At 35.8% G+C, this 13917-nt stretch overlaps 1 long non-coding RNA gene across 1 annotated transcript; it reads left to right on the top strand.

Annotated features, from left to right (window-relative positions):
• The first annotated feature begins 2388 nt into the window (after positions 1 to 2388).
• On the top strand, positions 2389 to 5530 carry LOC140551568 (uncharacterized). The gene is made up of 3 exons (XR_011979267.1): positions 2389 to 2434; positions 5380 to 5417; positions 5503 to 5530. It is a non-coding gene; the product is annotated as an uncharacterized lncRNA (long non-coding RNA).
• Positions 5531 to 13917: the final 8387 nt, after the last annotated feature.

The raw sequence follows: 13917 nt of genomic DNA on the forward strand, positions 1-13917 counted from the left end.
ACACTGATAATACTACTGCTAGTCAATCAAGTCAAGTCAAATTTATTTGTATAGTGCTTTATACAACTGTTGTTGTCACAAAGCAGCTTTACATAATTAGTAATTAGTAAAAGACAGAGACAAAAAAAGAAATAATGTAAGACAGTGGGCAAGGACAGTGGCAAGGAAAAACTCTCTCAGAGCAGGAGGAAGAAACCTTGGAAGGAACCAGGACTCACAAGGGGAACCCATCTATCCTCCGCTGGTCAGAACTATTTAAACATTATTGATAAAAATGACCAAACCAGATACAGCAGATAGTTAATAGTGGTGATATTAATAGTGGCAGATAGTTACGAGTCCATTTAGGTTTTAACATGGTCAAAAAACAGGTAGCAGTGGTAGACGGGTGTGCCGCTGTTCTGGTATAGGTGGTGGTGGGTGGGGGGGCCTGCTGGTCGGACTGGTAGGTGGCAGCTGAGAAACACCAGGAAACCTGGAAGGCCATGGAAGGCAAGTAAAGTAGATCGCTCATGAAGAGGTAAGTGAATCATTGTCAAAGTCTATATTCAGAAGATGCCTTCATCATCATGATCTGAAGAATAGAGGTACGAAAAGGCTTAATGATCCAAAGCGTACCACATCATCTGTCAAACATTGTGGAGGCACTGTAATAGCATGGTCCTTGTATGTCTGTCAAAGACACTGGGTAACTGATGTTTATTGAAAATATGACCAGTGGCAGAAGCAGCAGGATGAATTCTACTGTGTTTAGAGCTATACTTTCTGCTTCAGAAAATGCTGCCAAACACTGCAAAACTGATAGGATGGCACTTCACAATACAGATGGATGACGACCCGACAAACACCATTAAAGCAACTATGGTATGGTAAGTGATAGAAAAGTAATCTTAAATCCCACTTTCTTAACAATATATTACCAATATCACCATCGGAAGGTAAGTAATTGTGAAATGAGCGTTTAATAAGGGGCTTACGTCGCTTACGGCTGCTTTAAGTGGAAGCCTTGAGACATTTTTTTAGACGAGGGCAGGGTTTCTGCTGAACTCAGCAAGAGAAGACAGTTGTCCTGTTAAAGTGTAATGGGTGATGTTCAGCTGCGGTCTCAGGATGTGTGCGTATCTTCTGCTGCTGTGGTTAGCTCGAGCTGTGTGGACAGGTAAGCTGTGAAAAAATAATATTTGACTTACCATTAAAAGTTCAAAACTTTTATTCTGTCACCTATTGGAGGTGTGGGGATTTTGTTCTGATAGAAATAATGTCCAGTATTTCTTGATGTTGTTCAAAGAACGTTATAAGGTTTTTTCAAATCTGTTTCTAAACACATTTTCTTAAGTAAAGTAAATGTAACAAAAATCTTAAAGCTTATAGTAAAATTATTAAGGGAATTTGACTATATGTAGACAATACTATAAAATATAGACTATAAAAAGTGTTCCTCAAGGGTTGTTTACTAAAGGCAATGGTTTTATATAGAACCATAACAACCCCATTGGTCCAAAAATCCTAAATGGGTCTTTGCCTGAATTAAGGATTATTTGGGTTGGTCAAACCTTTTGTAGATTATTTGATATAGAACTTTGGCCAAATCAGTCCAATAACCTTTTTTCAGAACTATGTACTGTAGAAGCCTATTTGCTTTTGAGTGTAGCATTCAGAGCATTCAAGTACTACAATTTTGTAGCTTCCCCAGTTTTAAATAAATAGAATCTGTTAATAAAAATAAAAAAAAACATGTTAGCTGTGTCCAGAAAAATTCTAGAACTATAGCTAAAGATTATTCTAAAAGTTAGCTCTATAGCAGTGAGAATTAAACTAGAATAAAATGAATCATACTAAACATATCAAACACTTCAAAACCTCAAGACAGATTCACATTTTATTATACAGATAATTCACACTGAACAAATCGACTATTTAAAATCAATCACCGCTGATAGAACTAAGCCCTATTAGCGTAAGACAGTAATGGTTCGTCATGTACGTTACTGCTTTATCAGACTGTTTTAATGACCTATGTTCAAACTACTGGATTCCACATGTACCTCCAAATCAGGTTTTGTGGAGAGTACAAAACAATGAGCCATCATAATTATCATGAACTGCATTACAGACTCATATCCCTCTATCGTGACCCAGTGGCCAGGTGTGGTGGAGGTAACAACTGGAGAGACTGTTACTCTGCAATGCAGTGTGATGGAGTTATATTCACCCTGCTCCAGCGTGACCTGGTTGAGGACCTACTGTGAGAACACGACCCTGAGTGAGACCGACCCATCTAAAGTCACTATGAACTCTTCTTCATACGGATGGACCGAGGTGTGCTCGGCAGTCATCTCCATTCAGACAGTGCAGGATTCTGGCATGTACTACTGTGTGGTGGTGCAAGGCAAGTTTGCCCACATTGGCAACGGTTCCAGGGTCATTGTGAAGGGTGAGATTCTGTGTACTGCTTAATTATGTCAACTTAATTATGTCAAGGCACGGAAGCATTGGTGGTTCAGTGGTAGAATTCTCGCCTGCCACACGGGAGACCCGGGTTTGATTCCCAGCCAATGCAGTGGTTGCAAACTTTATGAGGCAGTGGTGGCTCAGCGGTTAGAGCGCTGGGCTTTTGATAACAGGCTTGTGGGTTTGATGCCCGGGCTTGGCAAGCTGCCACTGTTGGGCCCTTGAGCAAGGCCCTTTACCCTCTCTGCTCCCTAGGCATTGGAGTTGGCTGCCCACCGCTCTGGGTGTGTGTGTACTCACTGCCCCTAGTTCACTAGTGTGTGTGTGTTCACTACCACAGATGGGTTAAATGCGGAGGACGCATTTTGCTGTACATAGTACAGTGACAAATACGTGCACCTGCTCATCAGCTACTTATAGAGATCTTCATGAGCAAAAATGTCAATCAATATTTGATCTTATTTCAGACAATATCCATAGATAATAGCAATGTGATTGCATAACCTTTCCAAAAACACTGACAACACTATCATTAATGTAACCAAATAAATAAATGAAATAAGATAATAATCCCTACTAAGGAAAAATTACACATACGTATTTCACATAACCGTCTACCAGTCTTTGACATCAAATAGGAGTTTTTTTTCTACTCCTTCACACAATATTCTTTTAGCTGTGTGATGTTTGAGGGGGTTCTTGCATGCACAGCCCATGTTTTTTTTAATCACTGTACAGAATCTCATCAGGATTAAACATGACATTTCCACCTCCATGCTTCATAGTTGGGTGGGTTCTTGTGCTCAAATACTTTGTTTGGTCTTCTGTTTTTGACAGCTACAAAACTGTAATACTTTTTACACATCTTCTGTTATTTCTGTGTCCAAATAATTCAATTTCTGTCCAAAGCTCTTTTCTAGTTCTGGTCTTTGTCATTTTTCTTTCCTTTCCTCCTTGCACCTTGCTCCTAATTGCTCCTAATTTTTAATATATATTTTTTTGCAGTACTGTACTTATTAATTTATAAAAATAACAAAATATATATATACAAAATAACTAAAACATTTGTATTTAAAGCTAAGACTTTTGTTGAAGAATTGTAGTCATAATATACAGTATTATATAGAAGATGGATAGTGAATTAGGGAACTCTACCTAGACAAAGCACTGGAAAGGGACCCCCTAGATACACAATTTAAAATTCTTTCAGTTAGACTTTTTGTTTATTTTTGTTTATGTCTCACAAAATTGAGGGTGCATCCCTGTTGTGTACTAATTACTAATATTAACTAGTTTTTGAGTATGTAGTATGTAATATAGTTAATAAGTATGTACTATATAAGTGTCAAAGTTGAGTATACTCTGATATCCACGATGCATAATCAGTCTGTTTTTAAGTGGGGTTACGATGGACACTATTATCCCACAATGCAATGTGAAAAAGATAGGGAGGAGGTACATCTGGAAAAAATAAGAACAAAATGGCAAATAACAATGCCAGTGCAGCAGCAATGACGAGATGCACGAGAACTTGGGAACTTATGAGAACTTATGCCAACATATGTTGGCATAGCAATGTTTCTTCCCTTCATGTTAGTACAAATGGGTTAGTATGTTAATATTTTGTGTATTTACCTGCAGAACCTGCACTTTTAATATTAGTGTATAATATTTACCTTATAGTATTAGTATGTAGCCTGACTGGAGCGACAGTTAATGTAGATTGCAACAACTACTAGAACCTGGCCTTCATTAATCTTGTCATTAAAAAACAACATTCACTTTGTGGAATTCACTTTAGGAAAAGGAAGGAAAAGACAGGATTTCCTGCAAAGCAGTTGACCTCAGGTCAGTTGAACATTGGGCAGAAAGATGCAAACTGGAAACATTGGTTTTCTTCAGAAATAGTACTAGTAAAACACTTTCTAAAAGCAGTATGGTAGTTTACTGTAGTGTTGTTCTTCTGCTGCTTCCTGCAATATCTACGAGATGTTTTCCATGTATTTAAAGAACCATTTAATCAGACAAAGAACCATTTAGTAAGCAATCAAATGGTTCTTTGAGTTGTAATGGTTCTATTCAGAGCAATTGCTTTTAGTGAAGAAGGTTCAAAGTAAGAGTGATGTTTTCAAGCTACTGAACAGAAGGGACTGCTTTATTCAAACACATCAAAGCAATTATTGAGGATCAGTGTATAAAGGGGTGTAAATGCATAATCAGTGGTAAAATGAATGGCTCTATATAGAACCATGGCCACTCAAAAGACATTCTGAGTGTATACCCACCCAGTAGGGAAAGTAATAGGAACATTCAACAATGTTTAAAAATGTTTCAGGAAGGTTAGCATGTATTATTACAAAAATAATTTGCCAGAAACTTTCTGAAAACATCTGATGTAATAATAGTTTGCATCACAACATTGTTAGAATATTTCCAATTAGACAAATACTAACATTGCGGAAACATCAGAAGTATTTTCCCAAAACTTAAACTACAGTAAATAAAATACAACACAACAAAAACAAAAACATTGATAACACTGACAAATAATAATTAATAAATGTTTCCTAACCTTAAGAAATTGATCATTAAAAAAAAATGGAATAGAATATTTTCTGATTTTACACTGATAATTAAAAATGTTTACATAATAAACCTGTTTTCATTTTTAAATATACCTCCCAAATGTGAAAAGCTAATAAAAAGAATTTAAGCACCAGTCTATAAACCAAAAATGCCTAGCTGGGTAAATGTTTTTTTTTTTTTTTTGGTTAAAGTTTTCTTTAATGAACCTTTCTAGAAAATGGTTCTATATTGTACCAAAATGGTTCCACCATTGTCAAAGAATCAAAGAATCCATTTTATAACTATATAAAACCCTTTTTTGTTTAATATTTATCTTTAATAAAAAATATTTTTATTCCCCAGATCCCATGGTGTCTCCAGTAATGGAGGTCATCTCTTCGGTGAGCTCCAGAGTCTCTGTCGTGTCTCTGCAGTGCCTTGTCACTGGTGTTCTACCAGCTCAGGTCAGTGTGTATTGGTTCCTAGATGGAAGGCAGTTGTTGGGACACACTCTCTCTTCACTGACATACACTCCCAGTAAAGCCCCAGCTTTTACCATCAACCAGCTGCTGCTTTCGGCTGAAGAGTGGCAGAGGCGACCGCTGTGTATGTGTGTGGTGAAGTACGGCAGCGAGATCTTCAACAAGACGCTTCAGCCACATGGTTGAGTATCTTTGAAGTTTAACCATTTTTACCTTAGTAATGTACAGTGTATTACATCAGTGCCAACATAAGCTTAATGTCTAAATGCACTGTTTTAACGTGTTGAGTTAATTCAGACTCAAGACTTGACTTTGACTACTCCCCAGAGACTCACCCTAGAGATTGATAGTTCAACAAGGACCCAGAAACTAAAGAGTTGACTCACACTCTTAGACTCAGGCCCAGAGACTCAAATTTAGATTCAGGACTCAACTAACGCCCCATAGACTCCAGACTTGACTCACACCCTACAGACAGGCCTTACACCAAATGAGTGTTGGAATAAATTCATGTCTTGCTCAGGTTGCAGTGCGCTCCCGTCATCTTAATTGTTTGGTGTAAGGCATTCAGGATAGCCTTCTTTACTTATTCAATAAGATCCACCTTATTTAGTAATATCACGTCTCACGCAAATTATGCTGTGGGCTTTGTGAATAACTAATAAGCGAGCTCTCTCCAGAACCAAACAGGAATAAGCAAAGTGGTTGTGTACACATTCTGTGGGGTCTTCTTTCTGGAAGAATTTACTGCACACAAAAGGGAAGCTCAAATTGAATCTAGTTGCTGTCCTGCACATAGTGACCCTGCAAGACAAAAACTTCTGAAAGGTTCTAAAAAATACTGTCTGACGCTTCCTTTTGAGATTAATTCCTATCATGCTCCTGGCTCCTTGTGTGTGCAGTATGTTGTTTGGAAGCAGCCACTGAATTTTGCTTCCTGTTTGGTGCTGGAGAGGGCTCACCTATTGGTTATTCACAATGTCCACGTCATGATTTGAATACTAAACATGGTTGTTATCAGAACATCAAGACTTAAAAAATAGACATTTGGACATTGGAAATTTGTCTGAGACACAGAAATTGCTTAAAAAAAGTAGTTTGGTATAAGCCCGGCATAAGACTCGCACCCTAGAGACTTGACCTGCCCTGCAAACACTCAAGACACCCAAAATCCATGCCACGTTTGGTGGGGTGGTGATAGGTAAATCGAAAAGCTACTTTTTGTCCTGTGTGAATCAGAGCTGTACTGTGAGACAGACCATAAAGCCCCAGCTTTACCATCAACCAGCTCCTGCTGAAGAGTGGCAGAGACGACCGCTGTGTATGTGTGTTATGAAGTACAGCAGAAAGATCTTCAGACAAGACACTTGGTTGAATATCTTTGAAGGCTCGCACCCTGGAGACTCAACACTCAACTCCCATCCCAGAGACTCAAGTCTTGACTCGCACTGCAAAAGACCCAAAATCCATCATCAAGCGTAACCTAAGAGCCACTTTCTGTTTTTTGACTGACCAAATTTAACCCTATGCCAATTTAAATTGAACTGCTGTCCAATGAATAATATGTTTCTCTATTTTTGTCCGTTTATAGTTTTCTCCATCGCTTATACTGTCTAAATAATTCTGGATCAACAGACCAATAGAAATATTCTAAATCACTTTGGAAGTTTGATTCATTACATTCATTACATTCAAAGTTAAGTCACCATTTTACTGATACATGTTTTCCAGTAGACAGTGTCGAAATACATAACAGGGTGTAGCATCATTGTAATGTTTAGCAATATATATGTCCATATCCTATCCATATATTTATGTATATACATTTTGCTGTCGATTTCCCTTAGCAGACACATGCAGTGTGTGCTGTTCTATAAAACACCTCTATGTGGCTCTATCTTTGGTCTCCAGTCTCCTGCTCTTGATAGTGATAGTAAAAAGTTGCTGTTGGTTCAGAAAGGAACAGAGGTGAGTAAGCACCCAATTCTGTATTAGTTGAACTTGATCTTGAAGTTGAAGTTGATCTCTTTCTGAAGCTGTTTGGTTCTCTGAATTCTTTTTAATATCGTTTACAGGACTGATAACTAAAGCAGAAAGAGGATCAGAAGAAAAAACACACAAGACTAAACCTGAACCTAAAAAGGACTTCAGTGAAGAACACTTCCATTATTATTTACAGTTTAATGAAACCCAAGAATGAGTCTATGTCCAAAAACATTTGTCCATGCAGACGTTAAAGATTTAATGTCTGTGCTGTTTCAGTTTTAGGCTAAAGATCCACAATAAAAATGAATTGAAAATGAAAGTGTTCACAGCTCAGTTCGTTCTGTATCTGAATTTGTTCTGGTCTAAAATGTATTAAATATTAAATATATATCAACTTTTTAGCTTCTAATTCTTTAAGGATAAAAATGTTTTATAGAGCTATTTGAGATCTATAACCTGTATAACATGTTTTATGTTGAAATCTGACTTTTGAAAGAGAATGTGCACAAGGGCATGTTTAACAGACTTTAGGAAGACTTTGGTCTAGCTGAATTTGTTTATGTCAGGTTGGTGCTGTGCATGGACAGGAAGTGGCTGATTTTGTACTTCTTCAGGGGCAGCACTGTGTCCTCATTGTCTTGTGGTTAAACGCAGCACCTGCAGTTCAGTGCCATAATTCAGGCAACCATTCATCATGTCAGCGGAAAACCTGCAGTTCTGAGAAAACTCCACACAAACCACAGCTACCCCCCCCTTAAATGCCCCATCAATGACCCATCAACCTGCAAATGCATCTTAAATGAAAAACAAATTCAAATTGATTTATTTCATAGTGTATGATTCAGTTATTTATCTAAAGGCTTAAGCATCATTAATTATTCATGTAACTTACTATGAATATTGAATTGTTCAGTAACTACTGAGTTACTCACTCTCCAGTATGAATTATTCCACATATTTTATGAATTGTTCAATAACTACTAAGTTAATCACTCTCCACTATGAATTATTCAGTATCTACTATGAGGTATTTAATCTCCATTATGAATTATTCAGTTTCTATTATGAGGTATTTAATCTTCACTATGAATTATTCAGTATCTTTTATGAATTGTTCAGTAACTACTAAGTTAATCACTCTCCACTATGAATTATTCAGTATCTACTATGAAGTATTTAATCTCCACTATGAATTATTCAGTATATTTTATGAATTGTTCAGTAACTGCTAAGTTAATCACTCTCCACTATGAATTATTCAGTATCTTTTATGAATTGTTTAGTAACTACTAAGTTAATCACTCTCCACTATGAATGATTCAGTATCTACTATGAAGTATTTAATCTCCACTATGAATTATTCAGTATCTACTATGATTTGTTTAGTATCTACTATGAATTGTTCAGTAACTACTATGTTATTCACTTTCCACTCTGAATTGTTCAGTAACTGCTATGAATTGTTCAGTAAGTACTAGTTATCCACTATGGATTATTGTGAATTGTATTATTGGCTATGAATTATACTGTGAGATGAGTTATTGTGGAGTATTTACAAAAAAATATTTTGTCAGAATTTATTGTTAAGCTAATGTGATATACACTTGTGGTCAAACATTTACATACACACCTCATGGACATGAATGTCATGCTAAGACTGGGCTTTCAATAATTCCCTTGAACTGTTCTTTTCTCTGCAGCAGAATAAGAGTACAACATTCAACCAGTTTTATATCACCACAAACAGAGATTGCTGTCCAAGAAAGAAGCTCCTGCACCAACAATGCATCAACTGTTAAGCATAGTGATGGTAGCAACATGCACTGGGGCTGTTTTGCTGCCATTGGAACTGGTACATTGCACAAAGTGGGTGAACACATATCATAGGTGATAACAGAAAACAGGCTAACATTAAGCTTTTGGTATGGCTATTGGGTTCGTAACAGGAAACTAGCATGTTTAATAGAACTAGTGATCAAATATCCAATCAGAAATCAAGGTGTAACTTGCTAACCAAATATTAGGTGTGTGGATCTTGACTGTATGTATAATTCTGACTCTGTGTTGATTTCAAGAAACTTTCATAGAAATTAAATCATGTGCACCAAATATGTATGTTGTAACTCATTCTGTTCCAGAAAAAGAACAGTTCAATGAAACCACTGAAAACCTATTATTATTATTATTATTATTATTATTATTATTGCCCATGATTGTCCTTGATGAGCATATGTAAAGGTTTGACCCCACCTGTTCTGACTGAAACTGTGCACAGTTTATTTGAACAAAAAAGGGAAAGAAATATAAAAACAATGAAACAGTATAAAAATACATATTATTTTACACAGACAATATGTTCAAATTCTGTGCTGTGATTTTTAAATCTGTGTGCTTGTTACCCAATCTGTGATTGAGATATTCTGTGATATGATGATGAGTTATGATGAGTTGAAGGAACCAAACAAAGAGTGCTTTTAAAAATCACTATTTCTGCAAATAAAGATGAAAAATCTTTAGCTTTGTGGAGAGTTCTTTGGAACTGATCAGTCAGTATGTGAGTGCTAGTTGGAGTGTCAGTAGAGGATTAGAACAGAGATAATGAAGTGGAAGAGATCGGGGTGGACGTACTCAGTGTTAGCTCTCAGTGGTTTAGTCTGTAAGGCTTTCCCGTTCAGCATGCATGCTCTGATTTTGATCGCTCTGGCTTCTGGTGTTACTTCAAGGGGTAAGCATCCATATTTATATTATACTGATATATATTTATTTTATACCGTATTATACTGGTTCGCTTGAGATGAGTAAAGATGAAATCGTTATTACTGATATACAGTCAGGTCCAGAAATGTCGGCACCCACTATGAAAATGAGCTACAACTAACATCAAAAGAAGCCTCATGCTTTTATTGGCAAGACTATTTTTGGAATTTAATAAAGGTTTCCCTTAGTAACACATTTTTTTATAAAAATGCAGATTCCAAAAATATTGGCACCCCAAATTTCAGTTTTTGGCAAGCTTGACGGCACTCAACCTCTTTACCTCAGTATTGTTGAACACATTTGAAGAATACTTGAAGGTGAAGGGACCTTTGACCACACTTCCATTTCCAGCACATTGAGATTCTCTTGGGTCTCTTGAGTTGATCTGCCTTTATGAGATGAGACCATATATTTAGTGTCGTGTGGTATCTTTGTATGTCTCTGTTGATTTTGATGTGTGCTTTAGGTTTTAGTATCGTTAGAAGCAGAGCCCAGTGTCTTCTGGCAGAGGCAATCATATTGTTAAATCTGGTATTGAATGGTATTCATTATGTCACTGACCATAACAAGATCCTCTGGACAACTGCCAGCAAAACAGCCCCAGAGGAACAGAGGAACAATGAGCCACCACCATATTTTGCCATGGTCATGAGGTGCATCCCTTTTTTCACCATACATAACAATGGTGTGTATGACCAAAGAGCTATATGTTTGTCTCATCTGACCACAACATAGACTTCCAGTTGTAATTCCAATGTTTCTTGGCAAAGTTTAGATGCTGTAATTTGTGCTAGGAAGGGTTTCTTGTCAAGCTGGTCAGGGAGGTGGCATCTCATTATTAATTTTAAGGTGGTCAAATTCCAAGATGCAACTAAACTTTACAGTTATGAAACTGTGATCTTTGGGCTTCTCTTCATCTTTGTTATCCTCCTCCTCACTGTATGTGGGAGCAAATGCAGATATGTCCCCTTCCTGACAAACTTCTTCATTATGGCTCTGACTATGTGCTCATTGGTTATTCCAAATGCTGACCTTTTTTTTTAGCCATTCCCTATTCTATGAAACTTTAAGTTGAGAACACTTGGGTTTTACTTATTTTTATGGATGACAAAAGGAATTATATCTGTTTGTTCGCTCATATTTATACCCTGGTGAAAGAGAAAAAAGGTCATGGGCAGTTTCTAGACACTAAAAGCAATATTAAGAAACATTATTTTCCACAGTCACACACATTCCGTTTTTTTAATCCTCCACAATCCTAAAGTCCAGTATACCAGGCATTGTTTTTCTGGGTTTTGTAAGTTTTCAGCAAGTTTTTTATAATCACACTCACTGTTGAATGTTACTTTACACCTTTGTCTTGAGTGGTCAAGTACATTTTGGTGTTTTAGTATTGAAAAAAAGGCCCTGAAATGAAGGCTGCAAAGAAAAACACTTAACTCCTCTGTGACTGAACAAAATGTATGTTTTTCTTCATTATCCCACTTAAACAACTGAAATATCTTAGTACATATATATCTTTACCCATAGCAGTGGGCAGCCATTGCTCTCATATATATATATATATATACAGACAGAAATAATTTTCTGGAACTGTTTTATGTTTAGATGGAAGAGATTAAGTTGTTTAGATGTCCTGTGCTGTGATGCTTAGATATATTTATGTTATACTATACTAAAATATATGTTATACTAATTCTATTTATGTTATACTAATTTTTACCACCAGTTGTAAAAAGCGCAATACAATTTGAAATAAATGAAGCATGTAATATACATATAAATGCGTTAAACTTTACTTCATACATATTTATTTATTTTTCCCAATATATAGTTTTAAAATGCAGGTTTTAAAAGACTCATGAATAAAAATCACAGTAAATTCATCATTGTCAAGCAAGAATCAGGAAGTCAGTCAGATTTGGCTGTGATGTGAAAGTTAAACAGCAAGTTAAAATCTCTTAATAATTTAACAAATTTCATACTTTCTATTAAATTAATGTGTACTTAAAAAAAAAATTATATTAATTTGATCAAATTAACATAATGTAAGTAAATGGTCCGTTGTGTATGACAAGGATTCAAAATGGCCACAATGGCGTAAATGTCCTATTGTGTGACAGTATTGTCTTGCACTGTGACATACTTCAGTCAGTTGTGTTACTTTGCTATATGTTTTATATCTTTTGTTTTTAAAAATGTTTACTACAATAAACATGTGCTCCCATTTTATCATTGTTTGTTTTGTATGGGATGCTATAGGAAACTGCTTTGAAAGTGTTTTTGATATATATATTTTTTTTTAGAAAAACAAGACTGCATCTTCTACTGTGGAAGTGCCATCATTCGGGCAATGTCAGAACCTGAGCCCTACCATAGAGCAGCTAAATAACCAAACTTGGAGTGGCTCATGTTCAGCTTATAGTTTTAAAACCAATGTCTAAGCTGATCAAAAATGTACACTTCAAAAATGTTGTGTACAGATTTATATACTGAGGACAAAGATTATAAATATTTTTTTATATTTAGATCATTTTTGGAAGTTAATTGCATTGTTTTTAATATTCTTTAATAATTATATTACTACATTGCCTCATCTTGTCTAAGATGACACAGTTCTAATTCATTTCTACATACAATGTTTGTAGCTACACCGTGAATTCAAAACTGGCTTCACAACAACCTATTTGCTGTGCCACATTTCTCATGACCTCATGATGGTGGAGTAATAATTGTTTTTCTTTTTTATACTTGAATGTTGTGTTTGAAATTGCAGTGATGGCTGGAAGGGTGATCCAGTTCCCCTCTGAAGTACGGGTGAGGTCAGGAGAATCAGTGAAGATGTACTGCAAGCTGGACAGCGTGAAGGCCTACTGCTACACTATGGCCTGGCTGAGAGTTAATCCTAACAGAGGGACACTAGCCATCACTAAGGACACTGCTGGACTCCTCTGGAGTCAAAACCACTCACACAGCACAGTGTGTCCAGCAGTCATTCATAACACAACGCCTGAGGATTCTGGGACTTATTACTGTGCCGTTACAGACAAACAAAAAATCTACACCGGGAATGGCACAAGTGTGTTGGTGGAGGGTAAGAGTGTATATAAACCCTGATCATGTCTCAAAACAGCTTAACCTTGCATTCCTACTGCAGAAACATAAACATTACAAATAATAAATAAATAAATAAATAATTTCATTAATTAATTAAATTTCTTATTATATATATATATTTTTTTTAATTCATTTAAAAAAATAATATATGTATGTATATATATATATATATATATATATATATACATTTTTAAAAGGAACAATACTACTACTAATAATAGTTGATTAATATGATATAATATAATATAAAACACTGAATTTTTTATAGACATGATGATAAGAAATTAGATACATATATATATATATATATATGTGTGTGTGTGTGTGTGTGTGTGTGTGTATCTATAGTAAAATAATATAAATAAGAAAAACAATTGTGATAAAAAAAAACAAAATAATTGCAATTAAAATTCTGCATAGTCCTTGCAGTTTGCTTTTGTCAACTTTGACACTGAAAATCAACAAAACAAATCAACTGAACAAAATCTTTTTTTTGGTAATAGCGCCACCATGCTGCTTGTCTTTTCTTTTTATGTGCAGCACGCAGCTCCACAGCGCC

This window comes from Salminus brasiliensis, chromosome 3 (genome assembly GCF_030463535.1).
Source record: "Salminus brasiliensis chromosome 3, fSalBra1.hap2, whole genome shotgun sequence".
NCBI lineage: Eukaryota > Metazoa > Chordata > Actinopteri > Characiformes > Bryconidae > Salminus > Salminus brasiliensis.